The sequence below is a fragment of the Equus przewalskii genome, chromosome 14 (genome assembly GCF_037783145.1).
Source record: "Equus przewalskii isolate Varuska chromosome 14, EquPr2, whole genome shotgun sequence".
NCBI classification, from domain to species: Eukaryota; Metazoa; Chordata; class Mammalia; order Perissodactyla; family Equidae; genus Equus; species Equus przewalskii.
The window spans coordinates 86241301-86257868 of record NC_091844.1 but is presented as its reverse complement, the minus strand read 5'-3'; the positions used below and the strand labels follow the sequence as shown (position 1 = coordinate 86257868).

General features: G+C 39.0%; 1 long non-coding RNA gene across 2 annotated transcripts in view; it reads left to right on the top strand.

Annotated features, from left to right (window-relative positions):
• LOC139075467 (uncharacterized) overlaps positions 1 to 16348 on the top strand; it is a 123135-nt gene extending 106787 nt beyond the window's left edge. The window contains exon 9 of one of the 2 annotated variants that reach the window (XR_011525823.1): positions 13346 to 16348. This is a non-coding gene — a long non-coding RNA (uncharacterized lncRNA). The remainder of the gene's footprint in view (positions 1 to 13345) is intronic. The other variant, XR_011525824.1, reaches the window with a different exon arrangement.
• The last annotated feature ends 220 nt before the right edge of the window (positions 16349 to 16568 follow it).

The following is a 16568-nucleotide window of genomic DNA, read 5'->3' as shown; positions in this document are numbered from 1 at the left end:
TTGTGACACATCTAGGAAGCAACCTAATGTGACAGGAAAGCAGATTCCTGTGAGTAGATTGACCAAGTCAACAAGGAGAGGTATCTGATGTTTGGAAAAATCATTCCAATTTAAGAGCTCAGCTATTTCTCTTACAGGACCTCATCCCACCCCTAAGTGCCAATGGTCCATTTTGCATTTTGAATCTGAATGTTGTAATTTCATGGATAGCAAACTCTGGTCCCAGCATTTCCTGCAAGAGGAAAATTGTTACACCTTGGGGTGTTATTCTGCTTAATAAACATATTTCAAATATGGAAGATACAGTTTTACTAAAGGTTGTATTAATTGGAACAAGATATTTCTTTTCCACAAAAGGAGGTTTGCTGAAGGTTCATTTAATTGTGAGTGGGATTCTGGAATATTTAAAATAGAGAAATATCTGCAGAGTCAAGAGACAAGATGTAAGAGACTATGTTTATCCTTTGAGATTCTGAACAGCCCAGACAACAAAGTCATGTATGTATTTTCCACCCAACAAAGGCAGAGTGGGATGGATGCAAAAGACCAGAATCAAAGCATGCTCTTGAGCAAAATATTATGCTACTTTTTCCTCTATTTTCTAAATATTTTTATTGAAATTCCTGCAAAGCAGGGCTGTTTCTAAAAGGGATATTATATTTTAAAGCAACCTTTGAGGGAGTAAAAAAAAAACCTACAAAAACACCATCTTCACAGACTTTCAATTACATTTTTATTTATTTATAAACATGGTCAAAAAAGAAAGAGGGCATATCCAGGAAAAATTTAAAAATTTAATAATCAAAATAATCAACAAATAATAAGACTTTCTTCTTGAGTATGTTTTTTAATCATGGTTTTTATTAGGATATAATTTCAATTTACAGAAGTGTTGTAAGAACAGTATAAAAATTTCAAAGCCCTTACCCAGATTCACCAATTGTTTACATTTTGCCCAATGCATTCTGAACTTTTCTGTGTGTGTGTGGGGGGGGGTTATTTATAGTTTTGTTTTTTTCCTGCACCATTTGGTAGTAAGTTGAAGACAACACGTCTCTGTACCTCTAAATACTTCAGTGTGTTTTTCCTAAGAGTAAGAATGTTCTCTTACGTAATCACTGTGCAATTATCCAAATCAGGAAACTTAACAACAATGCAAAACTACTATCTAATTCACAATCAATAATCAAATATGTTTCATTGTCCCAAAGATGTCCTTTATTGCAATGTTTTCCCAGTCCCAGATAAATTCCACATCTCACACTGCATTAGTTACCTAGAGGAGATTTGTAACCTTTTCATCAAGAAAGGTTTAGAAAGTTTACAGAATAATGCTACAAGACGGCAGCAATCTTTGCTTGTTTTTAACATTAAACGTTTGGAGAATGGAGGTGTCCCAAATGAGTCAGGGTGCTGGTTCTAGGATATTCCATTAAGCACGAGATAAATTTTGACCTCCTCTAAAGAGAAATGAGCCCCTTATTTTCACTATCTCCTAAAGCAAAAGCCAATCATGCTGATTTTAAATAAATGTTTTGTAAAAATTCTTGATCTTTTACAAAATGAGAAATGCCGTTCATTCTAAAATAGTTGCAGCAATCAGTGTGCTCATTTCTAAAAGATTCTTAAACATGGGCTTTTATTGGTGTAGGGACTCTTCCGTCACAGGTTGAAAGAGGGAGAATGAGAGAGGAGGAGAGATGCTGGGTGAGAGACAGCAAAGAAATTGTGAGGATTAAATAATCAGCTCTGGATGCAAAGAAACAAAACTATGTAGAGAAGAGCAAGGAAATATTTAATTTTAAGAATGAAGTTTTTCTGTCATTTTCTTATCATGAATATTATTTTGTAAAAAAGAATCCTCTTGCCATTGGAAATATTGTCTTGCTCCTCTGGTCCTGCAGACCTGTTTGGAGTCCAGGAAGCCTGTTGCCCTTCTTGTGCCTCCGTCAACCAAAAGGAAGGATGGTTGTCCTTCTCTGTGTGGTACTGGCTTTTGTGCACACACATGAGTTGATGCGATGTCCAAGCTTTGAGGGGGTGCACTAGTCCCATATAGCCATACACATGGTCCCAACTAATTGAGTTTCTAGCCTTTTTCTAATTCTACAGGAATAAGTCCAATTTAGAGGGTCATCGCAGGTGAATATAAAATTCCCCAAACCTCTCTCTCTCCTGTTCGTCATTGACACATGATAGGAGCGTTCAGTGTTTCCTGATGTTGAGCTGTGAAGATGGACGTGTATGCAGCCATATCCGTTTCCTTTACATAGCTACGAAACAAACATTCTGTAGCCACCGATTGGCAGAGCCTTTCATTCCCTATGTATTTGCCAGCTCACACAATCTTCTCTGCAATTAAAACCGACATCCATCATATTTTTATCGACAATGATTCTTTTACAAGCCAGTTTTAAATTGATTTTTCTAAACTTCGCATTCTGTTTCAAAGTAAGCAACTGACTCTGGGTCCCAGCCTATCAGATGAGTTGGGATCTACGCAGTGGGTTCCATTCAGGAGATGGCCTCTTCCAGAGTACAAGTTCCTCAAGATGAAGGGAACAGATCTCAAATCGTCTGTGGCAGCTGCATAGTAGATAAGAGCTTGTTCTGATTCAATTGAATGGTGTTTTTAGAAGTGGTTACTGACCCCTGATCCCTCCTGAAGAGGAGGCTGATAGGATTAGGGAACTGGTGTTCAGTTTATGCAGCTATAATAAACCTACAAAAGAGAATATGCTTTTAAATTATCAAAACATGTTTGGAAACTGGACTAAGTCCCTGAGTGGGACAGTGGGTACAACAAGTTATAGATAATTGTTACATGATATTTTCTCTCTTTTCAAGAGAGTGAACAGGTGTAAGTGAAGTTATGTACTCTTCACAGTCAGCTTGGTTGTCTGTAGCATGGCTGACTCTCCCTGTTCTCCACTCAGGCATCACCGACAGATTCTACTCCAACATCCCAACACAGTCAGTACTTTCCCCCTCTCATCTAAGGAGGGAAAGCAGCCTTAGCTTGCAGGGGAAGGAGACTATTAAAACTAGACTCTGAAGATAAGGCATGAGAAAGAAATACAATTCAAACATGCATCGACATGGGAGGAGCTCTGACACCAAGACCATGTGATGACAAAGGCCCACCGAGCGAATTCCTGTTGTCTCATGGGCTGGTTGCTTGGAGTCAGTAGAACCACCTCTCCACCATAGACAGAGTGGACCTCAGGACAGGACAAGGTGCAAAGGAACAAAGGGAATAAAAACTAAGTATCACTTTGTAATCCACTCTGCATCCTCTGATTTCTTTTTGCTGTGTTTTTATCCTTGGAATAGTTGGGGTGACCCAACATGAGTCTATGTACATTTCTGAGTTTATCCAGAGGCTGAATTCACGGTATTCGTTGAGGTTTCTTCTTCTTTATTGTTACTTTTTTAAGGCAGTTCATTCTTCCTCTCAAAGGTCCCCTGTTAGTTTGGTTTTGAGGTCAAGTCATTCAGCCCTGCCAAAGCCAAATATGCTATTTGATCCATTAGCACTTTAGCTCAAAATAAATAGCCCTCAAACATGAGAGTTGCTCAGGGGTTGTTTTTGAAATCTTAAAACCCCAAATTTGGAATTTCCTGCTAGTACTCAAATCGTAGAGTAGATATTGTGAGGACAGAGCAGGTTGAGGGGGTGGAAGTGGGTCTTTCATCTATCTATCTATCTATCTATCTATCTATCTATCAAACTCTAAAAGCAGGTAGTTGGTCTGGCTGCTATGAAGAACACACATAAAAGCTGGATGAGCTTCTTGCTGACTTTCTGGGTGGAAGTTTCATTTGGAAAAAAGATAAAGAAGAAAAAAAAATGACCATTTACTGTGTTCTGTCTGGAGTTGGGGATGAAAAACAGCCCTGACCTTTAGGAACTCCGAAGATGCCTAACTGTTAAACGGTGTGTTGTGTTCTCCACGCTACGTTCTTGTTATGTATAAACTGTTCTGGGATAACAGATGAGGGAAATGATTTCTCCCTTGTGGAGTTAGGGATGACTTCACAGAGGAAGTGACATTTGCACTATAACTTGAAAAGTGAATGGGGCTTTGCCAAGCAGTTAAACGAGAAATATCACTCCAGGCAGCAGAATAACTTAAAACTCAGGGGTGGTGTGAAATTTCATGTCTTGTTCCCAGAATGATGGTAAAACTGTGTTGACAGGGCTTGGAGTGCAGAGAGGAAGGGGTGAAAGCAAGCCTGGGTTGGTGATCACCTGAGCTGGGTGGCCGGGGCATTCATGCCAGGATGATGTATTAAGCACCTGCCGTGAGTGATGCCTTATTTCAGGCACTCTGGATACTGCAGTCAGCCAGATATGAAGTTCCCTAATACACAGTGAATAAATGGAGAATTTCACATAGTGATGAGTGCTATAAAAAAGATGCGGTATGTTACCATCATAGATAATACCTGCAAATGGGAGTCTACCTTGGGTTGGGCTGTCCAGGAACGCTGTTGTCAGCTGGGCTGTGGGTCTGGAGCTCCCAGTAAAGGAAGTCACGACTGAAGTTACCCTTGCCAGTAATGAGACTGACCACCAGCAAGCACCTCTGGGCCCTGCACCAGGGAGAATTCAGCATCTCCTCTGTTGCATTTTTGCCAAAATATTAATATTCAACAGGAACATCAGAGAAACCCAAATTGGGAGACAGTCTACAAAATAACTGGCCTATGCTCTTCACTTGGTGAAATGTGAACAAGATCAGTTGATTACATAATAGAATTGCATCATTAATTTCCTGTTACGAATAATTGTATGGTGTTTATGAAAAATATATTTTTTTAATTTTTGAAAACACACACTGAAGTTTTAGGGATAAAGGATAAGTTGTCTACAACTTACCTTTAAATGGTTCAGAAAAAATATGTGACTGGGTGTATGTGTGTGTGAGAGAGATACAAACAGAGAGAGAGAGAGAGAGGGAAGCCTGAAGCAAAAAGCAAATGTGGTAAAACGCTAATGTTTGAGTACTCCGTGTAAAGAGTATCCAAGAATTCTTTGTATTATTCTTGCAACTTTTTTTTGGTCTGAAATATGTCTAAATAAAATACAAAAGAAAAAGACTGAAATTATAGATGTGAGAAATATTGATCAGAGCTGAAGATTGGGAGTTGATCAGAAAGTTCCTGAACTATGAGCGGGCTAGAAGAAGAGAGGATGTACTCATAGAAAGGGGCAGTTGAGCAGCAGAAGGGGGAGAGCTAGAGAGAACGAAGGAGAAGGTGGTCTGGTGGAAGAAGGACTCTGCAGCTCAGCCCCCATCATCCCATTTTTCATTCCGAGAGCTGCGTGTACGCTGGGGGAGAGTCAAAAAGACCTTCCTGGGCTCCGCGGGAGAAGGCAATGGCTCCAGGCAGCACCATTTCAGTCGGGGCTCCCTGAGCTCCAAGAGGGCAGAATGTTCTTCCACTCAGTGAAAGTCCCCCGCCAGGCTGGTCCTCCCACTGCCGTGCCTCCCGGAAGTCAGCTGCTCCTTCACTGCTCTGCACATCGTGCGTCCCTCCGCCCTCTGCCCCGCTTTGCTGTCAGATGTGCCTGGTTCTGTTTTCTCTATAGAAGCTGCTCCTGTCTCCTACTGTTGTCAATGTGCCTCTAATGCCAGATCCAGGATGTGCAGTTTCAATTGCCTGGCTGCCATCCAGGATGTTATAGCTAGGAATTTGCCGTGCCAACCTACTCGGAAACGACTCTGATGCAACTGAGGGGGGCCAGATACATGATAACGATGGCTAGTCGTGGCCTCAGAAACCATCAATAGAAGTTTATCATTCCCTGGAAAATGGAGTTGCATCACTATCATCTTAGTCGGTTCAGCTCTGAAGCGTTGTGCTGATGATCCATATTTCTTTGTCTAGCAGGGCATCATTTCATGGTGTAAGTTTAAGACAGCAAGTTCTGGCAACAGCTTGAACCTCCATCTGGCTGATGGAGAACTCGCTCTCCGGGTACACACTGGTGCCTTACCCAGTCTTCTTGAGAACGACAGCTGGGGCTTGATGCTGTGCAATCTGATTTCTTCTCTCCCGCCCTGAGGAAGCTGAGCCCCCATTGAGAGTGACTGTGAAATATCCCATTGCAAAGGTAGCTACACGTTCACTGACAATGTATGGTCACCAATTTGGGGCTATATAAATTAGGAGTCAAAGGTCCTCTGGATCTTTCTCATCAAAGATTAAATCCCCCATTCCAGGAAAAGAGAAAGTTAAACTCCTATTATCAGGAAACTACAGGAGGAACCATAAACCAATGACACCGATGATCTTTTCCAATTAGGCTTATGTAATTTATAGTGGGGAAACACTTAGCTGATGTCAAATACTTTTATTTCCCTTTGATTAGATAGAGAAGCAATCCACTGGTGCTGACTCAACTAAGTCTGAGTGCTTTGGCCGGGTCAGTTTATCATTTCCCTGGATTAAGAACTTCCGTTTTCCTAATGCTTATAACATCCAATCCATTTCTTTCCAGTCTGGAGCCCTCGATCTCCTCTCAACAGACCTCATCCTTCCTGTGGAATCTCATCTTCAACTCTGTGCTCACCCAGCCCTTATGCACTTTGTCTCTTCACCAATCAGAGAAACATTTTTAATTCCTTAAACCTCCCCAAATATGAGGTCCTATTTTTCAATCCAGTGGCTGTTTAGACAGAAGATTGAAAATAGTCACCAAGTAGAAAACAGATCCACATTCAAATTCTGGTACTGTTCCTTACCAGCTGAACAACGATAGGAAATTTATTTAAACTCCTCTGACTCCTAGTTTTATTTCCTGTGAAAAGAAGATATTCTTCTCATAAGATAATTGTAATTATAAGATCAAATATGCAGTTAACTAATGTACATAAATTGTCTAACATAATAGCTGGCACACAGTAGGAGCACAGAAAAGTTGGTTCGATTTCTCCCCTCCTCCATGAATCCTTTTGATGACCCCTGCCTACAGTAGGCTTTTTCATTCTCTACATATCAAAAGCATTTGTCTGTGCCAAACAGCTGAGAAACCCAGCTGTATATTTTATTTTCTCCAGCTGTTTCATGGAAATTCACCTTATAGGACATTTAGGCAGAATGTTTTCTTGTTCTTTCATATCCTGATCCAACACAGAATATTTATTTAATAACTACAAACTGACTTCCCATATTGAGGGTTTGAAGTAGTGGTTCTATGAGGCTGTGAATCAAATAATTTGTCTTACTAATAGAAAAGGGCATGATACTCTCAATTTGTGATAAATATGTAAATGAGCCAATTTATAGTAGCTAATAGAGTGTTCCCCACACAGCAGGCCTTCAATAAAGATTTCTGACCTACTGACAAGGAGAGATCACAGAATTCTTGGATTTCAATCCAAGTGACAAATAAAAGTAATCCCTGTGTTCCGTTAGACTCCTGTTTTTTCTGTTGTTACCTACAACTAGCAATGCATAGACTTAGAGTGGAAAGAAATGCCATTGTTCTATACTGTACCCCAGTCCTCAATGCCCTATGCCACTGAGCACATATTTTTGGTCCTGAAGATATGGAAGCCAAAGTCTCAATAACTAATTTACATTTATTTAAGCTCATATTTCTTCCTCTATCCTTTTTGTTTGCCTATTTTTCGTAAGGGTATCTTCTTTAAACCACATTCATCCATCCAATTGAGCCAGTACAAGTGTTAAAGACTTGTCTACATCTTCAAAATTCTTCCCAATTACGCAATTCTATTATTTGAATACTTATTCTTAATAATTCATCCATTCAGCTCATATAGTGAGCACTTACTGTGAGCAGGAATCATACTAGATGCCTGGGATACGGAAATGAATCTGCATGTAAGATGACAGCTATTGGGAAAGACGGATATGGGAAAACAACAACGCAACGAAGAGCACGGCCAGGGGGATGGACAGGCTCAGGGGGCTCCAATGACGAGTGATCTTAATGGTAGAACTTTTTGAGTTTTTCTTTAAGAGATTTCCAAGAAATATGAATCATTCTCAACCTTTCCAATACATATGGAAATACTTTGTGAACCACTAGGTAACAGCAACTGCATTATTTTCCTCTTTTTCAGCAGATTTTGTTGAGGTTTAATTTATCTACAGTAAAATACACAATCTTTTATACGCATGATTTGATGAGTTTTGACAAAGGTAAACACCTTTTATTTTATGATTAGTACACTTTGGTGCTGGTACGACAACAGGTTTGGTGTGGCTGCCATCTGGCTTGTGTGTGTTTGAGAGAGATGAAGTGGGATGTTCAGGCTGGAGATGGCTCAGCCAATCCGAGCGGGTTGGATCAGATACTGAATACACTGTGAGAAGTCTGGATTTTTAATACGTTCGTATTGGAGAACATTGAAATCACCTTAAAATCTACATAATACCAATAGTTGTACTTATAATAATACGTTATACACAGTTTGTGTTCAGAAAGAGAAAGGCTACTCCTAATTAACAAATCATAAACAGAAGTCTCTCTTTTTTATTATTATGTCAAATTCTTAGAGAGGGGCTTGGGAATTGGGGAACAAGGCAGTATATTTTCCCGATTTCCTAAGATGGCTACCTTTTGGAGTGTGTGATTAAAAGAACCATGGGTTAAGATTCACAAAATTGGGGTCTACTTGTAGTGCGTCCATAAGTAGCCACCATGTAGGAGAAGTCACATAATACTTCTGAACCTTTCTTTTTTCTTTTTTCTTTTTTTTTTTATTGAGGAAGATTAGCCCTGAGCTAACTGCTGGCAATCCTCCTCTTTTTGCTGAGGAAGGCTGGCCCTGAGCTAACATCTGTGCCCATCTTCCTCTACTTTATATGTGGGAAGCCTACCACAACATGGCTTGCCAAGCAATGCCACGGCCGCACCTGGGATCTGAACCGGTGAACCCCAGGCCGCCGAAATGGAGCGTGCGCACATAACCGCTGTGCCACCGGCCCAGCCCCCTCTTGAAGCTTTCTATGCCTGGGGAAATAATATGGTGGGACTCTCCTTCACCAGGTTGTCACAGGAGACAGATGCTTTCAAGCATGAGTGAAATCTGTGTATACTCATGCACTATTAATATTTATTATTATTATTTCAGAGATAAAAACAAATGGCTAAAATATTCAAAGGTTTTCTATTTGAACAAGAAAAAATTGTCATTTCAGATATCAGTTAAAAAACATGCAGGATGTAAATGTCTGTCTCAGGAAACGTCAAATGAGCTCTCTGCACGCTGTCATCGTCTGAAAGCGCCCGTGACTGCTCTCTGTCTGATCAGGAGTTAGAGATGTAATGCAGCAAATCTTTTCTGCTTTCTTCCAAGAAATCTAATAAACGAGTTCTAGCAAAAGCCTGTGTGGTTAGGGTCTACTGGAGAAGAATATATATTCAGAATATTGCCTCCAGGACCAAATAAATAGATTTCCTTATTATTGCTGCAATCTGATCTCCAATGTATAAAATGTGGATAAAATAATAAAAGTAAATGATATAGAATAGAAAACAATAGAGCTAAAACACATAATCTTTCAAAGAAATAATCCAGACGATCTGAAATACCTTGGTGAAATTTCCTCAAATAATAATCAAAAAAGGAGTAGGATGTTGACACAGTTCACATCCCGCTCTGCTTCCCTAGAGGATGGAATTTTGTCTCCCCTGAGTTGTCCTTAGCCTCCTGCATATGTATTGACACGAAATTGCCTACAGAGGGACCGCAGCTTGGGAGAAGCTTCATGAAGGGCTGAGGTGAATAAGAATTGCTCTAGCTAAATTCTATTTCTTTCCACATGAAGTTCACATTTAAATTGTGTTCTAACCAGCTGGGCAAGTAAAATGAACACTGAAACCAAAGTAAAAGAACACCCTTGGTTTCCATGTCTATGACTCATTTCTCATTCAGCAACATTCAGTGAGCGCCTGCTGCATACAAAGCCTTGATTGGAATGAACACAATTGAGACCTACACTTCCCATTTCTTTGTATCTGAAAGTCAAGATGTATATTTAAATTAATATAAGATATGAACAGTGAGGTTCATTAACTGCATTGCTCCCTTCAGGAGAGAAATTACATGCAAATAATTTGGGGTTGGGGTGGGGGGTGAGCGTCAGGAATCTGCAGAGCAGAATAAAGAGGTAGCTCTTAAGTTATACTCTGAAGAAAAGATAAGATTTGAACTTTGGAGGTTTGGGAATTAGTAATTAAAATGGCTTCCATCAAGGCAGCAAAAGGGGGTGTATGTTGCAAGATCAGTGAAGTGGGTTTATGTGACTGGCTATAGGGGATATGAAAGGACAGTGTGGAAACAATGGGAAAACTCAGCTGGACTGATGGTTTTATGCCTCTTGTCTGGACCATATAAAACCGAGGAATGTTTGTAAGCAGAGCAGTGACATTAACAGGTGTTGCCATAGAAAGAAATAGAGAGGGGGCAGGCCATGCATATTGGTTAGGTACCTACTGTTTCAGCCACTCCTCTAGGCGTTCAATCTTATTGAAGATAATCTGGCAACAAAGATCCAGCTGGGAGATGGTAAGTGACGTTTTCATATACCTGGTATATGTCATATACCTGGTAATTGGCAGAGCTGGGATTGGAACATTTTTCTTTCTGGAACCAATGCTTTCTTTTTTTTTACACTATGCCTTGAATTATATAGAGTCAACTAATAACACTTTAAAATATTAACAGTAAATAGGATTCTTAATGTGCTTCCAAGAGAAGCGTCACGTAAAGGTAGAAACTTTGGCTTAAGATTTTTAATAAATCTCCATCATATAAAATGATGACAAAATAATAACTAATGAGTATTGAGAAGTTATTATAAGCCAGTGATTTACGCACATCACTTCTTTAAAGAAGAGTTCTGGAGAGGTTGTTACTAGTAAGGAAAAAGTTATCCTGGAAGAAGACTCAGTCGAGGCGGAGACGTGGTGATGTGAAGATAAGGCGGGCGCAGTTTACAGAGCGCTATCACGTTGATACTGCTGAAGTGCAGTTTGAGAGCAGTGTCCAGAGATGAGGCTGCAGAGACCAGGTCGAAGCTGATCATGCTTACATTGTGCGGCGTGCTGAGCAGCTTTGTCTCAACTCTCAGGCCCCGGTAACCCTCCATCTAAGCGAGCTTGCTGACCATCTGTAGTTACTATTTGGTAACATATATTTCAAGAAGGAAGTTATAAGACTAATTAAAAAATTAATCAGTGCCCTGGCCAACACAAGGAACCAAAGTACTGCTAAGCTAAGCTATAAGCCACTTTATAGTTTTATTCCTCAGAGACTAATTAATATCTTGTGAAAAAAGGAACAAAGAAGCAATCATCTATCCCTTTGGAATATATCAAGTCCTCTGTCTGGAGCAAAGCTCCTGAGTTGTGACATCTTTTTGCTGACTAGGAATTGTGGATCTTTGTGCTGCATAAAGGCACATGCCAGTGAGTCTGGAAATGTCTCCTGTTAGTCAGGGTCAGTAATGGCAGCTGCTGTGACACACTGACCTTCGAATCTTGGCCACTTAACAAAGCAGCCTGCACATTGAGAAATCCAGCTCACCGTGCAGCACCAGAGGACAAGGGAGTTGGTGCAGGTGTTCAGGGCCCAGGAGCCCTGCTGCTCCCTTCCTGCTCTGTGCTGTGGACACGGCCCTTACATGGCCACAGGCTGTCTCCATGGTTACTCTGCTCATGCACCATTGGCTGTTCTGGGGTAGAAGATGATGAAGGTTAGCTCATGTCATCTGGCCGAGGTATTTTGTTGACCTGGTTGTTCAGTGCATCTTCTGGTGGAGATCAACGTGAGACACAGAAATCTCCACATCTCTTGCCCATTTCTATTGTCCATTCACTGGCCTTCACCCGTTGTGATCTCCTTTTCTCCCACCCCTACTCTGATGTTTAAGAAAGGGCTGGATTACTCTAACTTAGTTGCTTTCATGGGACTCAGTATTCATATCACAAAGTAATTTTAAATGTCATTGAATACTTTGAGGGTTTATAAGTAAACAGATTTTCCAACTTGAAAGGCTTTCACTTTTGTTATCTCTTTATTCCTTTCCATTTCTGCTTATGAGCTGGTTATTTCTTTCCGGAGCTTATCTGTTTCCTTCTACACCTTGCTACACTCAGCTGATAGTAAAGAACACAATCAAGATGCTGATTCCTTTCAGAAACTGTTGCTAGAGCCATAGGGTATAAAAAGTGAAAAAACAAGTTACAAAATGGAGGAAGATATTTTCAATATATACAACTGACAAAAAATTAATACAAAAATCATATAAATACTTCTGCAAAGCAATAAGAAAAGCATAAATCTCGGACAATAGTCTATCTGAGACAATCTCTCAAACAGAACAATGGGAAGATAGGAACGGGTGTTTTATAGAAGAGGAAAGACAAATAGTAAATAGATACAGAGAGAGAGGATACCAACTCTCAGCAGTCAGCGGGATACAATTCATGAAAAATTAATTTACACCCATTCTTCGGGAAAATTTTTTTTAAAATATCTGAACAAGAATGTTCATGTCAATACTCCAGAAATGCAAAAATCTTGGAACAATTCTAAAACTGTATCAAAAGAAAAGAGATGAATAAGCTATAATATATGTTATAACACTCAAATCAAATTAATAACAGTGACACAATGAAATGATGAATCTTATCAATATAATTTTAAATGAAAAAATAAATCTTAAAAGATTATATACAGCAGAAAATATACTTTTTAAAACTAAAGTAACTAAGATAAAAATATACAAAAGCATTCATATAATAAAGCTCAAGAGGAAGGCATACAGAATGATGATGGATACGCAGTGCACTGAGGGTTGCCTCCATGGGTTACCAAGGTGATGGGATGGAGAAAACTAAGTAGCAAAATGTAGGTTACATTCAAGGTCCTGGCTTTTATTTTTCATGGCTGTTTCATGAGTACTTATTAAAAGATACTAAATAAATAATTTGCTAAATAAATGATTGTGATCCATATGTGGACTGATGAGTTTTTCGTGAACCTAAATGATTAATTCATAATCTAATTATGTTCACTTGACATCCAGAAATTGGGAAGGAAGAAAAGAAGCAAGGAAGGAAGGAATGAAGGCAGGAAAGAAGGAAGGAAATTTTTTTAGTAAACTGAGCAGAAAAATTAAGCTTCCTAAAAGTGGTGAAAATAGTCTTGTTTCATACTTTTCAGCACCAACAGTCAATGCCAGAAATCTGGCAGTGGAGTAATATCTATTAATTTCTTAGGGAAAGAAAATGTGAGCCAAAAATATTACATGCCCAGTTACTCTTTTTTTTTTTTTTTTTTTTTTTTTTTACTGTAAAAAGGAAACAAGAAGACATCCTCAAACACGAAGAAAAAATGTGGAGAAATGTAACTCCCATATGTTCTTTTTGGAAAAAATAGCTTACTTAATGAAATAACAAGTCCCTCAACAGATAAACAGAGAAGCAACGGTAAGAAGAACGTGTGCTGTACACAATGCAGAAAACAATGGAGCACTTGTCATGAAATTCTGAGGGAAAGAAAGGGTGGCCCAATGCTTTATACCCACCCAAGATGCCATTGAAGTATAAAGGCAGCTATGGATAAGAGAGCTGTTCACTCTTAATGACGATGAAACCAAATCAAACAAGAAATCAACAAAGAAATTTTCAGATTGAAGATACTTTGGGAAAAAAAAGATTCAGAGTGATTATGAATTCATTTAAATACAGAACTTGAGCTACACAACAATTATGACTATGAAACTGAATATAACTTCAGATAAAATGCAAACTGAATATGATTTTCAAAAGCAGGGGGTGAGGGATGAAGAGTGCCGTTTTCTCCATTTAGTATATTATACAGTAAACCAAAACTGTGTAGAATGGAAACAAAGATTCAGATTGAAGTCTAACTGTGGCAGCCTCTGACGGTTTTACAAAATCACTTTATTACGTTTCGAGTCCTTTTCAGAGAATCAAATGTTTAGGAAAGATGGTAGTCAGTAGTTCCTTCAGTTAAACATTTTTTAAGACTTTATCATTTAGAGCAGTTTCAGGTTTACAACAAAATCAAGAGGAAGGTACAGAGATTTCCTATACACCTTCTGCCTTCACACATGCATCACTTCTCCCCAAATCACTTACCAGAATAATACATTTTTTTTTTAAAGATTTTATTTTTTTGCTTTTTCTCCCCAAAGCCCCCAGTACATAGTGTTATATTCTTCGTTGTGGGTCCTTCTAGTTGTGGCATGTGGGACGCTGCCTCAGCGTGGTTTGATGAGCAGTGCCATGTCCGCGCCCAGGATTCGAACCAACGAAACACTGGGCCGCCTGCAGCGGAGCATGTGAACTTAACCACTCGGCCACGGGGCCAGCCCCCAGAATAATGCATTTTTTACCAAGAATGAACCCACATTGACACATCGCAATCATTCAAAGTCCATAGTTTACATTAGTGGTGACTCTTGATACTGTTTGGAAAACATATAATGACACAATCCATCTTGATAGTATCTTACAGAGTATTTCCATTGTCCTAAAAACCCTCTGAGTTCCGCCTATTCATCTTCCCCACCCCCACTTCTGGCAACTACTGATCATTTTATTGCCTCCATAGTTTTGTTTTTTTCCAGAATGTTGTATAGTTGGAATCACACACATGTAGCCTTTTCAGGTTGGCTTCTCTAAGGCATTTAAGGTTCCTCCATGTCTTTTCATGGCTGGACAGCTCATTTCTTTTTAGTTCTGAGTAATGTTCCGTTGTCTGGATCTATCACAGTTTATTTATTTGCTCATCTACTAAAGGACATCTTGGTTGCTTCCAGGTTTGGGCAATTGTGAATAAAACTGCTATAAATATCTGTACACAAGTTTCTGTGTGGACATAAGTTTTCAACTCCTTTGAGTAAATACCAAGGAGTGTGACTGCTGGATCAGATGGGAAGAGTATGTTTAGTTTAGTAAGAAACCACCAAACTGTCTTCCAAAGTGTCTGTACCGTTTTGTATCTCCCACCAGTGATGAATGAGAGTTCCCGTTGCCCCACATCCTTGGCAGTATTTGGTGTTATCAGTGTTGCAGATTTTGGTCATTCTAATAGGTGTGTAATAGTATCTCATTGTTGTTTTAATTTGCAATTCCCTAATGACATATAATGTGGAACATGTTTTCATAGGCATATTTGCCATCTGAATATCTTCTTTAGTAAAGTGTCTGTTAAGATCTTTAGCAAATTTTGCAATCAAATTGTTTGTTTTCTTATTGTTGAATTTTAAGTGTTCTTTGTGTACTTTGGATCATAGCCCTTTATCAGATATGTTTTTTACACGTATTTTCGCCCAGTCTGTGGCTTGTCTTCTAATTCTGTTGATGTTGTCTTTCATAGAGCAGAAGTTTTAATTGTAATGAAGTCCAGGTTATCAATTATTTCTTTTATGAATCCTGTCTTTGGTGTAGTATCCACAAAGGTCTTCACCATACCCAGGGTCATCTAGGTTTTCTCCTGTGTTATCTTCTAGTTTCATAATTTTGTATTTCACATTAAATTCTTTGATCCACTTCGAGTTGTGAAGTTTATAATTTTTCATTCTGTTAGTTTAAAGTAAGCCTAGTTTTCTTTATTCTCATAAAATAACACAGCATGATCTGAATTTTATGAAATGATTTGTCTCTCTATATTTGTTTATCCATCTCTCTCTCTCTGTTTGTCTAATCTCTATACATCTCTGTGCATTCTACTATCGATATGAATGGACAGACATGTGCAGGAGTTGTAAGCCCATTGGCCTTGACCAATTTGACTTCCAGATGTAAAGTGTTCGGCTCACACAGGGTTCTGCTGTGGTTTTAACACAAGTCTCAAAGCGCGTACCTGTGGTCTGCCATTTCTGCTGCTTCTCAGGCACCTCGTGATTCCTTACCATGCATCTAATGATTCAGTATTCATTTCCCCAGGTGGGCCCCTGAAGTAATATGATTCTACAACCACTGCACCGACAATGTGTAAAGAATACTCTTGAAATCTTAATAATGAGATGTGTGATATTTTCACTTTTTCCTTTTTACGCTTTTCTTCTGTAGTGCTGGAAAGTTGTATAACATGCTGGTACAATTTAGTTTAAAACTGTAAAGCCAGTATAAACTTATTCAAAGTATGCAATCAATTAGAGAGAAATGCTTATAACATTTTTGTTTACATGGTTACTTGTCTGCAAAATGACTGATAACGTGTAGTTTGATGACAGTTTTGATGCCATGCAGATTCTGTAACCAATACGTCAGATGTCAATATTTATATAATCCGTGCACCTAATTATGTCTCAAAAACACAAGGAAAAATGCAGTGATTTATGTGAAATGCTTTGAATAACTTGGAAGAAAAAATTGATATATAAATTCAAGATGGTATTTGAAAGGATGATAATTTACTATGGGATTTTTTTCACCAATGGATCTCAGCTCCACTTAAACTCTCTGTCTGGAAACTGTTCAATAAATTCCCAGAAATGTGTAGATCAATCTAGATCAGCATGCATGAGCAGATTCTGCAAATCAAAGCAAA